This window comes from Ammospiza caudacuta, chromosome 3 (assembly GCF_027887145.1).
Source record: "Ammospiza caudacuta isolate bAmmCau1 chromosome 3, bAmmCau1.pri, whole genome shotgun sequence".
NCBI lineage: Eukaryota > Metazoa > Chordata > Aves > Passeriformes > Passerellidae > Ammospiza > Ammospiza caudacuta.
The window spans coordinates 81,245,704-81,260,034 of record NC_080595.1 but is presented as its reverse complement, the minus strand read 5'-3'; positions in this window follow the sequence as shown (position 1 = coordinate 81,260,034).

Below are 14,331 nucleotides of genomic sequence, written 5' to 3'. Positions count from 1 at the left end.
TTGAAAAAAAAATTGGGTAAAAGCATAGAATCTTTCAGGAGACAAAAAGAAAAAGGAGATTTCCTCAGCAAATAACAATTTGAAATTAAGACAAGTACAAAGAGCACGTACTTTCAACTTTGTATTTTTGGCAGTATAGCAGTATAGAGACTTACGAGCTGTTGCTCACAATCAAAACATAAATCAACACAATGCCAAGGTAAAAAAAGGTGAATCCTCTCCATATGTTAAGAATGTTGAATGTTGCATATGAGAGTTGTTCTATTTGATGCACTCAGTGATGCCAGTGATGCAGCTGCTTAAACAACATATCCAGCAATAGACTTTACAAATGCAGCCTAGAGATGTCTGAAAAAACAGCAACAAACAAAAACTTAGAAAACACACAAAGAAAAGCTCATGGGACAGGGAGTTGAGTCTCTAGAAGAGCTTGATGAGCAATATGGAAGGAAGGACTTCAGCCACAAAGGGACCTGGCAAGGGGATAGAAATCCCTTGTTTTATGTGGCCCTATGGAGAGAATAAGAAGGTATGTTCAGCAGAAAAAACAAAGGAAGCATAGGAGGGAAAACCACATCCATTCTTGGTAATTTGTTCTTGGTCCTTTTGAGAGGCCCCGGCAACCAAGTGATGTATCAACCACTTCATCACTGGATATGGATGTCTGTTGAAAATTGTTCGTGTTTTCTTGTCCTCCTCAGTTGATCTGCCTCAATGTGGTGAATTAGGTGTGTTTGATGTGGTTTGGTTTTTTTTAGATATATATATACCTACATATAAACAGGCATATAAAGCACACTGAATCCTTCAGCCTTCAGACTTTTGCAACTTCAGCTGGGAACCTGGAACAAGGTCTCAGTTTTTCCCTTCTCTTCATGCCTCTGATTCTCCTGCCCTGCACCTCAGCAGGAGATGGCAGGGGGACTGTTGGTCACCTGCTCTCTGTCCTTGTTTGATGTCTTCAGGTCTCCAGCCTGGAAGGAGTCTTTCATCCTGAAAATTTATGATTCCTGCTATAAGTCTACTTTAAAATCAAACTAAAAAGATCTCTCCAATCCCCTCACTGAATGAGCGACTGCTCCCATTCACAGTGCACATCCACCTTTTTGCTACCTGCTGTGTTTGTGTGTGAAGGGACAACAACATGCATTATTCAATTTTGCCACAGAATAAGGAGTATTATATATTGAGTTATCAACATTTCCCACCAGAAAATCAAAGTTTCCTCAGGATGCTTCCTCTTCATGTCATGACTCTCCTTAGTCTTTGTGATCTTGTGTTTTTTCCTGTGAAAGGAAAAACAAACTGCCTATTTGAAACTACTGTGCTGAGCACATTCGCAGCCAGTGGTCTGTGAAAGTCTGGATGTCCTTGAGTTACAGTTACTGACACTTTATCTGCTGGCTGTGTACATTTACACATTCATGAGTACCTGGATTATGGCTGCAAACTTGTGACAATACTTCTGCATGTTACTTGATTTATGCTTTGTGCTTTTGCAGAAGTGCTTTCCTTCAGTCTTATTATCATTAAGCTTTTATATTATGTGTGCATCTGTGTGTGTGTATTGGTCCAGTCTTTCCTGCCGTGCTGCCATTTCAGTTTATTAATAATTCAGGCTTTTCAAAATACATTGTACAGGATAAATCCCTCCCCCTTTATTTGAAGATGATAAATTAAGCTATTTAAGGAATGACTCATTACAAGTATATATCCTGTTGGAGTCACCACCCTCCCACACATAATAATTATTGAAGTTTGCTGTGTTACACACAGTCAGCACTTTCAGAGCAGGGTATCAGTGCTGGTGGCTACAGTGCCTGAATACCTTACTGGCACTGGTTACCCATGGCAACTAAAATGATCTATTTGTGATGATAATGGCTTGTTGTTCTGCTTGATAGTTTTGCTGTATTCCTTCCTGTTTCAGAAATTGCAACAGAAATCTATAGATTTTAAAATTCATTTTGCAAAAAAAAGAACAGTGAACAAAATTTCACTCTTGGTGCTTGTGCAAATATGAAGTAACAGAAATATAACATCATCTCATTGAAGATTTTATCACTGTAACAAACACCCTTGGGTCTAGAGTAATGAAATTAATTCATTCTACCTTGTCTATATGTGTAATGTTTTATTGTTTGCTAGTAAACACTTACCCTGGAGGTTTTGGCAAGTGTGAGAAAGGGAGAGAGCACATCATGATTTCTACTTACCATGTGCCCACTTTTTTCAAATATTTATGATTTTTTATTGTTAGTAATAGCATTTTAAGCAAACTATCCTAAAGGTAGGGAGGAGAATCACTTACTTCTAATCTGTCAATACAAACTTATTTGTATATAACACACAATTTGATTTGTAAGCTAATGAACATTTTCCCTGCTACAAGCAGTTGATAATTGGCAAGTATTTTTAATTGGCAATACTGAACTGCAAATATTTTGGATTGTTCAATCAAACTCCATGTAACCATGATGTCTTTTGGCAGCTTTTTTATACCATAGCATGCTTAAGACCAGAATATCTCTCTCTCAGCTGCTGGATATCCAATAATGGAAAAGAAAGTAGAAATACTAGAATGGCCTTCTCTTTATATCTCTAGTTAACAGCAAGAGCATGACAGCTGGGCAGGACTCTGCATTTTGGACAGGAGCACCACACAGTCCCTCAGCTCTGGGCAGCTGTGCCAGCTGGTGCTGACCCTGCCTGGGAAAAGCCCTTCCTTCATCTTCTCTTTTCTGAAGGTGTCCTGGAACTGCAAAAAGACATTTTGGTCCCTTCAGCACCTTCCCTCTATAAAAGATTCTTACAATCATGTTGAAGATCTAAAGGCACTTTTCTCAGAGTGACAACAGTCAGCAATTTTAGGCATATCTGCCTTTGTTTGGAAATTGTGCTACCATCCCATTACCTGCTGATCCAACCTAAGGTTATTTCTGACTTCCTTCCACAAGCAAAAAAATTTTCTTTGCATCCAGTCTATGCACCACCCATCCCTTTATCTTGGGAATCAAGAGGGATTGCTTAGAGAGTCAGATAAAAACTTTGCTGCATGTTTTGGATATGTAGGTGTGAATGTGTGATTCATTTTGCCTATTGAGGGTCACAGAGTATACTTGACAGTATCTCCTTTGAACCAGGGATATAAATCCTGATGCCCTTAAACTGCCAAATTTTAGGTAAGAAAATGGGATCTATTCCAACACTGATCTAAATAAGGTCCTCAAAATTTGGTCTTATGGCAAAGAAGCTCTTTTCTGCTGATTGCAGTCAGGTTTTTGGGTTATGACTCAAAAGTATTATTTTCTACCTAGGCTTACCAATGTTTCCAATATTCCAAACATCCACAGTCCTAAGAAATTTAATTCATCTATTCACAAGACAGCAATGTAAAATTCAAGAAGCCTACAGACTATTATCCCTGAAATAAAAAATATTCTCAGTGTTATTTTTAGTTGGGTGTCCCAGAGAACCAGCTGTTCCCAGGGAGATAGGAAGCAAACAAAGCATCTTCGACATGCCTGGGTAAATACTTTGTGGTGACAGTCTGGGTTTCCTTTTCAAGACTAGCCTTCCCTCACACCTAAATTCACATATTTTACTGACTTTATTATTTTTTTAAGGCTTTAATTCTTTAGTTTAGTAGGAAACTGGAAAGTCAGTACCTCTGTCAGTTGTTTCCACTTTAATAAAAAAGATGTAAAGAGTCCAACCTTAGTTGTAGAGGATCTTGTGTTACCAAAACTCATGGAAAACACCACTATTCTGATTTACTACCATTTTACACCAATCTTCTTCTCTCTTTGCAGTAGCATGATCAATAGCCTGAAGTGTACAAGAAAAGACTTATTATACTAGGCTCTATTCTACCCACTTTAAACCCAGTGCAGTGGTAATTTGATTATGCTGGGGCTGAGATCAATCTAATCTCTGCTGCAGAACACAGATCATCAATTTTGATTTCACTGACCAAGCATCTTCTCTACTGGGAAGCTTTATGAATGATGGACCACATCAATGAATGCTTACTCTGAGAATTGCTCCATATGTTGTAGCACAGGGATGATTCACCTCATTCATTCAAGGACTGCTTGAGTGAAGGGAAAGAATGGTAAGGTGGTTGGCAATATATCATAGTGCTTTTGTTTATTGTAATTTGCAGACTCACTGGGTGTGGTATTTCTGTGTACTGGGTATCCCAGTGAAACAGGATGTGGTCACTAACACCCAAATATTTGGGGGACACTAGCAGCACTGTACAGACTTTAGGGAATGCAGATTTTAGTGTCACCCTTATAAGTTGTGATTCTCAAGAAAGAAGATTCCTAAAGAAAACAGCTTTGCAGAAAAAGCCCTGTGAGCCTTGGCCATGAGCAAGCTGTGCAGGAATCAGCAGGGTGAATTTGTTGCAAGGGAAGCCATCTACATCCTGGTCTGCATCCAGAGCAGTGATCCTGCCCTGCTGTTTGGCACATGTGAGACCACATTTGGATGTTTTGTCCTTTTTGCAGCTCCTTGAGAAGATGGTTGCTGTGTTGTATCAATTGCAGTGACAGACCATCAAGCTGGAATACAGAGTACAGCAGCACAGCTGAGGGAATGGGGTTTGTTTAGCCTGAGGAAGAGATGGCTGAGAGGGATCCTTTTGCTGTCTGCAGAAATCTGTTAGGAGCATGTAGAAAGGACAGAGCCAGAGGTGCAGACTGGGAGGAGGAGAGGCAGCAGTTACCAGCTATAACACCGGAAATTCCTACCTGATAGAAGGGAAACTTAAAATTAGGGTAGTCAAATATTGGAGCAGGTTGCTCAGAGAGGCTGTAGGAACCCCATCCTTGGAAATAACCCCTCCTTAGGTATATGGGGCCCTGAGGACTCTGCTGTGCTGAACTTGGTAGGAACAAGAGATTAGAGTGGCCCAGGGTCCCTCCCTCCCAGCCTTTACGATGCTGTGATTGTCACATAAATTGTTGTGTTTTATTGCAGTGATAATGTGTTCTTTTCGCATCACAAACATTAATCACAGCTCAGGACCTTTCACAAGACTGTATAACACTGTCTCTCAAGCTGACTTGTGTTATACTTTCCTTCCTTTCACCTATTTACATATCTAAGTCCCCAGCTGCACCAGGTAACTAAGCAGTTGCAGGCCATGCTCTGTCCCTGAGCCCAGCTGCTGTACTTGGCAGCCACACTCTAGATCTCTTAGCCTCCAGAACTGGCTGATGCCACCTATACTTCCCTTCGTCAACTTTTGGCCTGTGCTGGCTCCTGAGTCATGTCTGGGTGATGTTTGACTGAGTACAAGTTGGCCTCTGCCAAAACTGTGCAAGAGTCAAGATAACAATAGCAGAAATGACCATTTCCCATCACCTGTGTCTTAAACTGTATCAATTTTTAAAAACTTGACTTCTCTAGGTTGGTGTGCAAGGAAGGATGAGGCCTTCATTTTACTGCTTGAAAGAGAGAGACATCTACTGTAAACGATGCTCAGGGGAAAAAAAGCTCACCCACCCCACAAAACTTACATGGGCATCTCTGGTAATTTGTTGTGTGTGTTGTTTTTTTTTCCAAGCAAACAGATGCACATTGGTAAGGGAGTCTGTCAATATTGTCCTTTCAGATTTTTCCTTTATTTGCTTTCCCTTTTATTCTACCTATTGAACACTGCTTGAAACAGAAACACAGTATTGTTAACATCGAAGTTATGTGACTATTCAGGTTGCTCAAAATACACAGAAAGTGACCTAAAGAGAGACACCTGTAGACTAAATGAGATATACATAAGGTTATTTCAATGTTTCTCACATACACAGCATTTCACAATAGTTAATTCTGGAGGAAAAAATTGAAAATTGTTACTCTGACAGCACTATGATTTCACATTGCTGCTAAACCGACAGAGAGATGGTAAAGAAGTACATATAGCATAGCTCATCATGTTTTGGGAGACATTATTAAATTAGGCTGCAACTTGAGCAATAATTAATTAATGCAATGAGGAAGATATGGGGTGGAGATCTCAAAACAACTCAGCATCAGCCTCACTTTGTTCCAATTGAAGTCAAATTGACTTGCTCCCAGTGACGTCAATGGGAGCAGAGCTAGATCAGTACTGAGTATTTCTGACAGCCCAGTCTCTATTACGTGCTGACCCAAATTGTCAGGAATCATTTGTGGTTTCAGGCATCCAGCACAAGGCTCCATAATAAGGTCCATCTTCTGGGACAGGTGTTCAACCTGGAGATTACCAGATACAGTATGTCTCGTAGCCAAAAGTCACAAATCAAATTTGAGCAGTTAAACCTTTGAAAACTCTTTGCTATTGTATTGCCCAGCATCTGAGATAAACTGAAGTTATTTTTGTATTCAGTTCAAGGAACTGAAATGGTTTGATTTTCAATGGCCTTCAACAATGTATTTTGTTTCAATTCTTTCATTTCTTTCATGGAATTTCATGGAACAATTTCTGCAGAAACTGCTTTTGCTTTTGAAGTGATCTTTCTTAGAAAAACTCCCAAGCAACTTTATTAATTAGACATGCTCAATCATGGCAAGGAACATCAACATGTATTGCAAATGCCTTTGAAGTGCACATGGAGAATAAGTTATTCTTAAAGCAAGTAAATGTTTTGCTCCTTTCCTTTGGAACCTGTGCTCTAGTACAGTGTCCCACTGATTCTCCTGGCAATCACAAGAATAGATGGACAAATGAAGCAAGCTGCACAGCCCAGTACTTCATGGAGGCTTTGAAAAAAGCTCTACACACAAGCACTTAGATCCCTTGAAAAGGCACAGAAAAACCTCTCCTATAGCCCATCTCCAGACTCCTGTTCCAAAGAAAGATCCATGCAAATCTTAAACCCTCAAGTGATAACCATAAAATAATAATTATATTAAGTAGCTGATGTCCACGCTATATTGTCCTCTCATGTGAGATACAAGTTTCAAATGAGGAGTTGCATTTACAGCAGGGGAGAGTCCGTTGTCCTTCTGCCAATCTATGAAACATGTAAGAATTTGTCCCATCTAATGAATTTAGATGTTAGATGTGTTTCAACTTTGTTTTTATTTGGATAAGAATGCAGGTTACTGATATGACAACATGTTTCCTAGCCCTGTGACATTTCCAAATGCCAGTCAAACAATGTGTATTATAGGTGCAAGATTGATAAGATTCTCTCTGGATATTTTTGTAGCTCTTATAGTGTCCCACAAAAAGATTTTTGATCTTTCCAAAAAGCAGCTTTATCTACAAAGCATGTAGCAGCTCAAACAGCAGAGGGTGCTTTGTAAGCAAATACAAAACACTTGAACTAAAATTATTGAGTAGATAGATCCTGCAGCTGTGCGGATGCTTTACTACCAGTTCTATTCATGAAGTGGCCGATTCAATGGCTCACTGCTTATTAGAATTGTTTCAGACATTCTAATAAATCTCCTGTGAAAACCACCCCCAAAATTCTACATGCAAGGGATAAAATTCTACGTATGCAGGATAGCTCCATGTTTTTAAATAAGGTGAACAATATGCTATGAGATAATGCATTATTCATAGATGCATACTGTTTTAAGGCCTTAATAAAGAATTTGATTAATAGTCCAGACACGTGCCCTGCATATTTATACCCTGGTATGCATACAAATGTAATGTATAGCATTGGATACTTGTAATAGCCTCTTGTCTTTTATGCTTTTTAAGCACTTATGATGCAGAGCAGTTAAGTTAAATTGCAAAACAAAGCCAAGCACAGCAAATTGTTATCAATCTGAAAAATGGGTGGTTGGTCATTCTTTAAAGGGAGCTTTGTTACATTGAATCATGGACTCCATGTCCTGAGTTTGAAGGGACCCTCAAGGATCATTGAAGTGAAACTCCTGGCCCTGCACAGGCTGGCCCCAAGAATCATATAGCGTGCCTGAGAGTGTTCATTTGGAATCTGCCAAAAAAATGAACAGGACTTTCAGCTCCTTAACATTGCACGGTCTGTCCCCATTGCATTTCACTTCCAACAAGGGAAAGGGAAGTTTGGTGCTGAGCAGTGAAAAGAATGGCAATGCTTTCAGGCATGGAGGCAAACAGGTAGGAAAAGAAAGGTAGTGAGGGAATCATTAGACCTTCAGTGCTAACATTTATTACCAATTTTCAATTTTGAATTTTGTAGTTTTGGAACTATGATGACTTTCACTAGCTGATGATCTCATCCAAAGAAATTTGGAAGGAAATGTGGAAGAAAATTGTATTTGGTCCCATCCATTTCACCTTGTTATAGTGACAGAGTGAGAGATGGTAAGTTGAGTAAAGAGTTAGAATGAAAAGAAGACTTCAAAGTCATGAATAAGCTTGTTTCAGAGGTACCACTACAGAACAGAACCACATAAGTGGAAAAGATTGTAATAGGAGAGAGAGAGGAACAAAGGTTTGGTGATAGAATTACTATTTAGTAGAGCTCTTAGAGGACATCAATAACCAGATTCACTCAGGGTATCATTGGGGAAAAAGCAGTTTTTGAGTTAGAAAGTGCCCTACAGAGTACAGAGAAATCCCAAGATGAGTTTTCTCACATTGAAAATTTTTAAGCTAAAGACTTCACTCATAATTTCACATTTTGATTTCTTTCACACTTGGGCTTAGAAGACCTTTCTTGAAAGATCCTTTCCCTCTTCTTCAATTTCTGCAACTGAATTTTCATTGAGATGCAGCTTCTGTCTATACATACCATGACTACATCAAGACCCCTTAGTTCTAGGACAGGTTCAGGGCTAGAGTTGACCATGCAGATCATAATTTGTTTGACTTCTGTCAGGAACACATACTCAGCACTACAGGCCTGAATTTTCAACTGTATCTTATTTTTTCAGAAGTGATAATAAAGGCCTTTAGGCCCCTAGCTTCAGTTATTCCACTGGCAGCTTTTCTTCATGAATAAAATTTTGCTATGGTTTTGTAGTCTGAACTTGCAATTTTTTTTCTCAGTCATCTATTGCCAGAAAACTCTTCTAATTAGGTCCTCATAAGACACAATAAAGCAATTTTTTAATATATATTTTAAAATGAGGCAGGTGAGAGATCTAACTCTTCCATTGAGGACATCTTTCATATGAATAAAAAAAGTTTATATCTCTTTTTGATTTTTTTCTGGTTAAGCATAAGTTTTGAGAGGCTGATGAATCACTGTCTGAAGTATTGTACCAATACCATTTTTTTGCTATTTTTATTTCCTAGTAATAAGGTATCTTCTGCATTGGACTCCAGAGGACATGAGTAATGGGAAAGGAGAAGCAGCAGAAAGTGGTTCTGTTATAAACAGCAATAGAAGTCAATACAGAGATTTGTCCTGTCAGTAGACGGGGCTACAAGCCACATTAGAGATGAACACTGAGTACAAAAACTTGGGAAAGTTTCAAACTGAGAGAGCAAATACAGACTAAAATGAGAGGGAGGATCGAGCACTGAGCTATATTGTGTTGGTGCAAGGACATCATTATAGAAAGATACAGTGAGTTAAAAGGAGGCATTATGGCAGGGGAGTTTAACTGTATGATGCTTAAGGTCCCTTCCAACCAGGCCATTCTGTGATTGTATGATCCTATTATTACAGTAAAAGGTGATTACAGCTCTCAAAAATACTGTGATTGAGGAGGAGGAGGAGGAAAGACAAGGAAAAGAAGAGTTAGGGAGGTGAGTGATGACATGAATGGTAACGGGAGGGGGGAAGCAGTGGGAGACAAAGACAGAGGAAGAAGCTTGTTATGGCAGGAGTCACCAGATGGCATTGTTACATGTAGTCTTAATGGTTATTTTCCTTGGCATGCAAGCAAGTTTTTGTTTCAGGAAAAATACCTGATGTTTTATAAATGTCTACAGAGGAGTCATAACAAGCAGCTGGGCAAAACATAATGTTAAAGATGGAAACTCTGAAGGATCCAGACAAGAAGGTTTGATTTTAAAGTAAAAACAACAAAAAAAATTAACATTACTAGCTCGTCATGTTGACTTTGTTGATCCATGACTGATGTGTAGATGTGTAGACAAAAGAACTGAGCAAGAGCTACAAGCAAATCCAACTTCTTTTTTTTTTTTTTTTTAAGCAGTGAGATAATCTGTAAGGCCCTGACAGCTCCTATCCTTCAGTAGAAAAGCAATCTGATGCTATCAGGAAAGACGTAAGGTCTGAAGACAAGAATCAAGTAAATAGAGGAAAGGACTATGAAGTGGAAAAATAGAAACATTGGAAAAGAACAGGGAAAACATTAGATACAATCAATGGGTAGTGAAGCATATCTGCAAGTCAAGGCAGTCGATAGCACATCAAATACAAAACAAGGAAAATGGTGCAAAATACCATGTAGAAGTGATATGTAGCCAAAATGATGTAGGTACAACATTAGATTGGATTTTTTCAGTCTATTCTAAAAATGCTAGTACGTTTAAGCTACACAAACTGCACTAGAAATGAGGACTTATGGAGTAGTTAATTGCTGGGACTGGGAAAGAGTAGAGGGTACAACAATATCCACAACACACGGTACTTGCATTTCTGCTGAATGGCAACTGGCTTCTATAATACAACACAAAGCCTTACATTTATTACCACTTCTGTCTAGTGTTCAAGATTAATTCAAGGCTTCTTCCTTTCTCAGTTCTTGGGCATTAGTCCAGTGTTAGGTTTGAATTCTCTAAATAAAAACCCCAAACAAACAAATGGCTTTTAAACTACTGCCCTCTTTCCAGAGAGCAAAAGCCCTAATGAAGTCCAAGAGATGGTCTCTGAAGCACACTGCTTACTATTCAGAAGTACCCACTCTTCTTGGAGTAGAACATGCACTGTGTGTTCATTCCTCTTTCCTAAGGCCTGACCTTTGTAACTCAAATGGCAAAACAAAAACCTAAGAGTTCCTCATAGTCTTGAGTACTCATGGCAGCTTGTCTGTCACAGCTTAAGTTTCTCTTGCAGAAAAGACACTTCAAACCCCTTTACATTCTTCTTCAGTAAAAATAAATTCTACTTAATTGCATATCCTAGTAAAAATCCATCTGGGTGAAATTCTGAACCCCCTGGAATCAGACCTCTGACCTCCTTTTTCCTCAGTGAGCAGCCTCTGTTCTGAGCTTGAGTTGCAGCACAGAATTGTCCCAGGTGGAAAAAAGCAAATAAACTGGGAACTAAAAGGGTGATTCCTAGCAAGGCAAAGTCAGCTAAGCTCTACAGCTAGCTGGGTGGCAGCTTTCCAGGGTGATGTCCTGAAGCAGACTGTGTAGTATGTGCACAGCTAGTTCCAGGAGAGAGGCTGTGGAAACAGCCATGAATTCCCTCAGCAGCACTTGATCTCCCACCATAGCTTCACTGGTCTTTCAGCCCATTAAGGCTCAAAGCACTCTTATCCTAAAGATTTCAACCTAAAAATACTGCACAGAAGTGGAAAAAAAAAATCAAGCTGATAGTTGAAAACAGGATTGAAAAACAAGGAAGATAAAGTACATTTTAGAGAGTTTGAGTTATTTGAGATAATGACCCTTTGGAAGATGAAAACAAACTTGATAAGGAGAGAAGGACAATTCAGATTCCCCATGACTGCTCACGGGCTAACCCTTTGCTGTGGTTCCACACTCTTCTGCCTCTCAACTTCTCCTGTTAAAAGGCAGACTATTCTGTGTTCAGAATAGTCATTCTAGGTCTTACAACCACATCCACACCTGTTTCCTGTCCTCAGTCCTCTTCCTCTTGCAGTCATTGCATAAAGAACTTTTTAGGAACATACTCAACCACTATAAAATCCCAGACCCAACCCAGACTAATCTTATCTGGTTTCAGAGGCAGCCATTCAGCTTTGCCTAGACCTCTTTCCCACTCTAACCCAGAACTACCTGCTCTTTGAAGGGCCATGTTTTTAAATAGCATTAGCTATTTTCAGCTAATCAGGGCCTGCTCTACTTAAAAGCATATTACACCTGCTGGTATTTAAAGTAAATTTAAAAAAGGAAACAAAGCACTAATACATGCCTCTGCCCATCTGTTCTCACATCCACTTGGACTCATGGACCATTTAGTACCTCTAACAAAATAAGTAAGCTAACTTGTTAACACAGAAGACTAAAAGGAACTATATTATACTTGGAGGATCTATTTAAATGGAAAACATTTTTAACACTGTAATAAACTGGTCCTTCAGTGAAATTTTTGAGCAGCACTTTATATTTCTGTACTAGTACTTTTCTACGTCTGAATTCTGTCTTCACTTTTTTGCTCTCTTTGATTTAGCTGATCCTGGTTACATAATTGTTCTCTTTAGTCAGTAAACTTAAAGGCCAATATAACAAAATATCAAAATCAGGATTATATTATGTGAGTGGGCAACATAACCAACTAATATGCTTTGTATCTGACTAGTTCCTCCCCACAGCCTATCTGTTCTGTGACTTGCATGTCACTGATACAAGTCAGAAGAGTGGCATGTGTGCCACCACTCTGATTTAATGCTTTGAGATGTGCTTAGTTCCCAAGAAAGGAAAGTTTTTCAGTTTACTGGAAACTGGGGGAACATGATATATAAAAAAATACAAGGGGAAAAACAAGTAACAATGGTTGCTAGGAAATTCAGTGGAGTCAACAGGTATGATCATGTTCTTTCAGCCCACAAAAATGTATTTGAATCAAGTACTGGCTCACTTCCAAACTAAAATAATAGTAGCAAGGTAATACAGGTATGCACCTTCTACACATTGCAGAGATCACTTCCATTGTGTGTAGTTCAGGATGTTCAAAGACAAAAAAGACTTTGTTTCCAAAAATAAAAATGCCAACTGTATATTTTTAAAAAAGCGTAACAGTGAAAACTCCCAAGAAGATCCCAAGGGCACAAGAAGCTCCCAAAAACTCTAGGCAAATGACACTATAACAAAAATTTGCAAACCAGAATGCTCTGTATGCATTTTTGAAACTTGACCCAAAAGGAAAAGTATCAGTGTGTGGGTAATTTCCAGTTTTTCAAAAGGATCAATCCCATATCACTTGCATTTTCACAAATGAAAATATATGTTGACTTATGGAAAGGAGGCACCCATAGTTTTAAATAGCATGTTGCTACTTATGTTCTGCTATTCACTTCTAGCAATCTGCAAAATCAGTTTCAGTTCTCTTTAATTTTGGCATGCTTTTCATTCTTCTTAGTGTGCACTGGAATTTGTCTGTTTTCAAAGTTCTTCATATTAAGAAATAAAGCAGATTAGAGAAGCTGCATTTATGAAATTACAGTTCTGAACATATTAGCAACAACTCATTCATTTGCCACTGAAATTTAGAGATGGCCATGAGCAAACTTGAACATAGGAAGATGAAACTTCAAAGACAGACAGAAAGCAGTTCTTGAGCAGACAGAATTCAAACACCATCATTGCTAATCATATTTTTTAGTAAAAATACCAGAACCATTTTTTCCTCATGTAAAGCACTATTCATCTTGCAGCGTAGATACAACACAGTCACATTTTGCTCTCCAAATCCATGCTGTAAATCTAGTTTAACACCCCTTGCTATCTTTCATGAACTGAAGGGTTTGCCTGTAACTGCTCACAGAAGGTCACATTCCAAACCCACTTAATTTTGCATGCATTAAGGACAAACTCCTAACAAATGGTATCCTCTTTTAACCTCTGGCATGAGTGGACAGAATAATGGTTCTTCCACAATGGGGACAGAGTTTTGTTTGAGTATGATTTCCAAGGGCTTGACTTAAAGCTGAGACCAATCATCTGATGGTTGGTCTCTTTTGTTATTTGTTTTGGTGTGCAACCTAATATTTGCTTAGGCTAATGATTTGAAAATCTATAATGCATTGTCTGTCTGTGAAATTTTTAATGAGTCAGCCTCAGATCATAGCTCTTGTTTTCATTCTCTCTTATCAGGAGAGAGATGGAGTCCATGGAGGAAGATGATGACAATAATCTCTCTAGAACATACCAAGTTGGGTGATTCAGCAGAGTGTCTCCACACACTGTAATTAAAAGGCAGGCAGACACACATTTTCAATAATGTGAAGGAAAGTGTTTTCTAATTGCTGGGTTTTTTCCAACTGAAATACACTTGTTTAACCTATAATGCAATCCATCCCTTCCTACCATTATGTGTCATCAGTGAATCTGAGGGTTTATTCAAACTCTGTGTTATACTCCCCCGAACATTTCATACAAGGAAGATTTAAAGTGTTGTGCTCCCATTTTGCAAAATTGTCTCAGGCAGTTTGTACAGGCACTTTCCATATCTTTACTGAAAATTCAGAAAGAATGGACAAGTCCATTTGAGATGACAACTAAGACCATTTAATGATTAT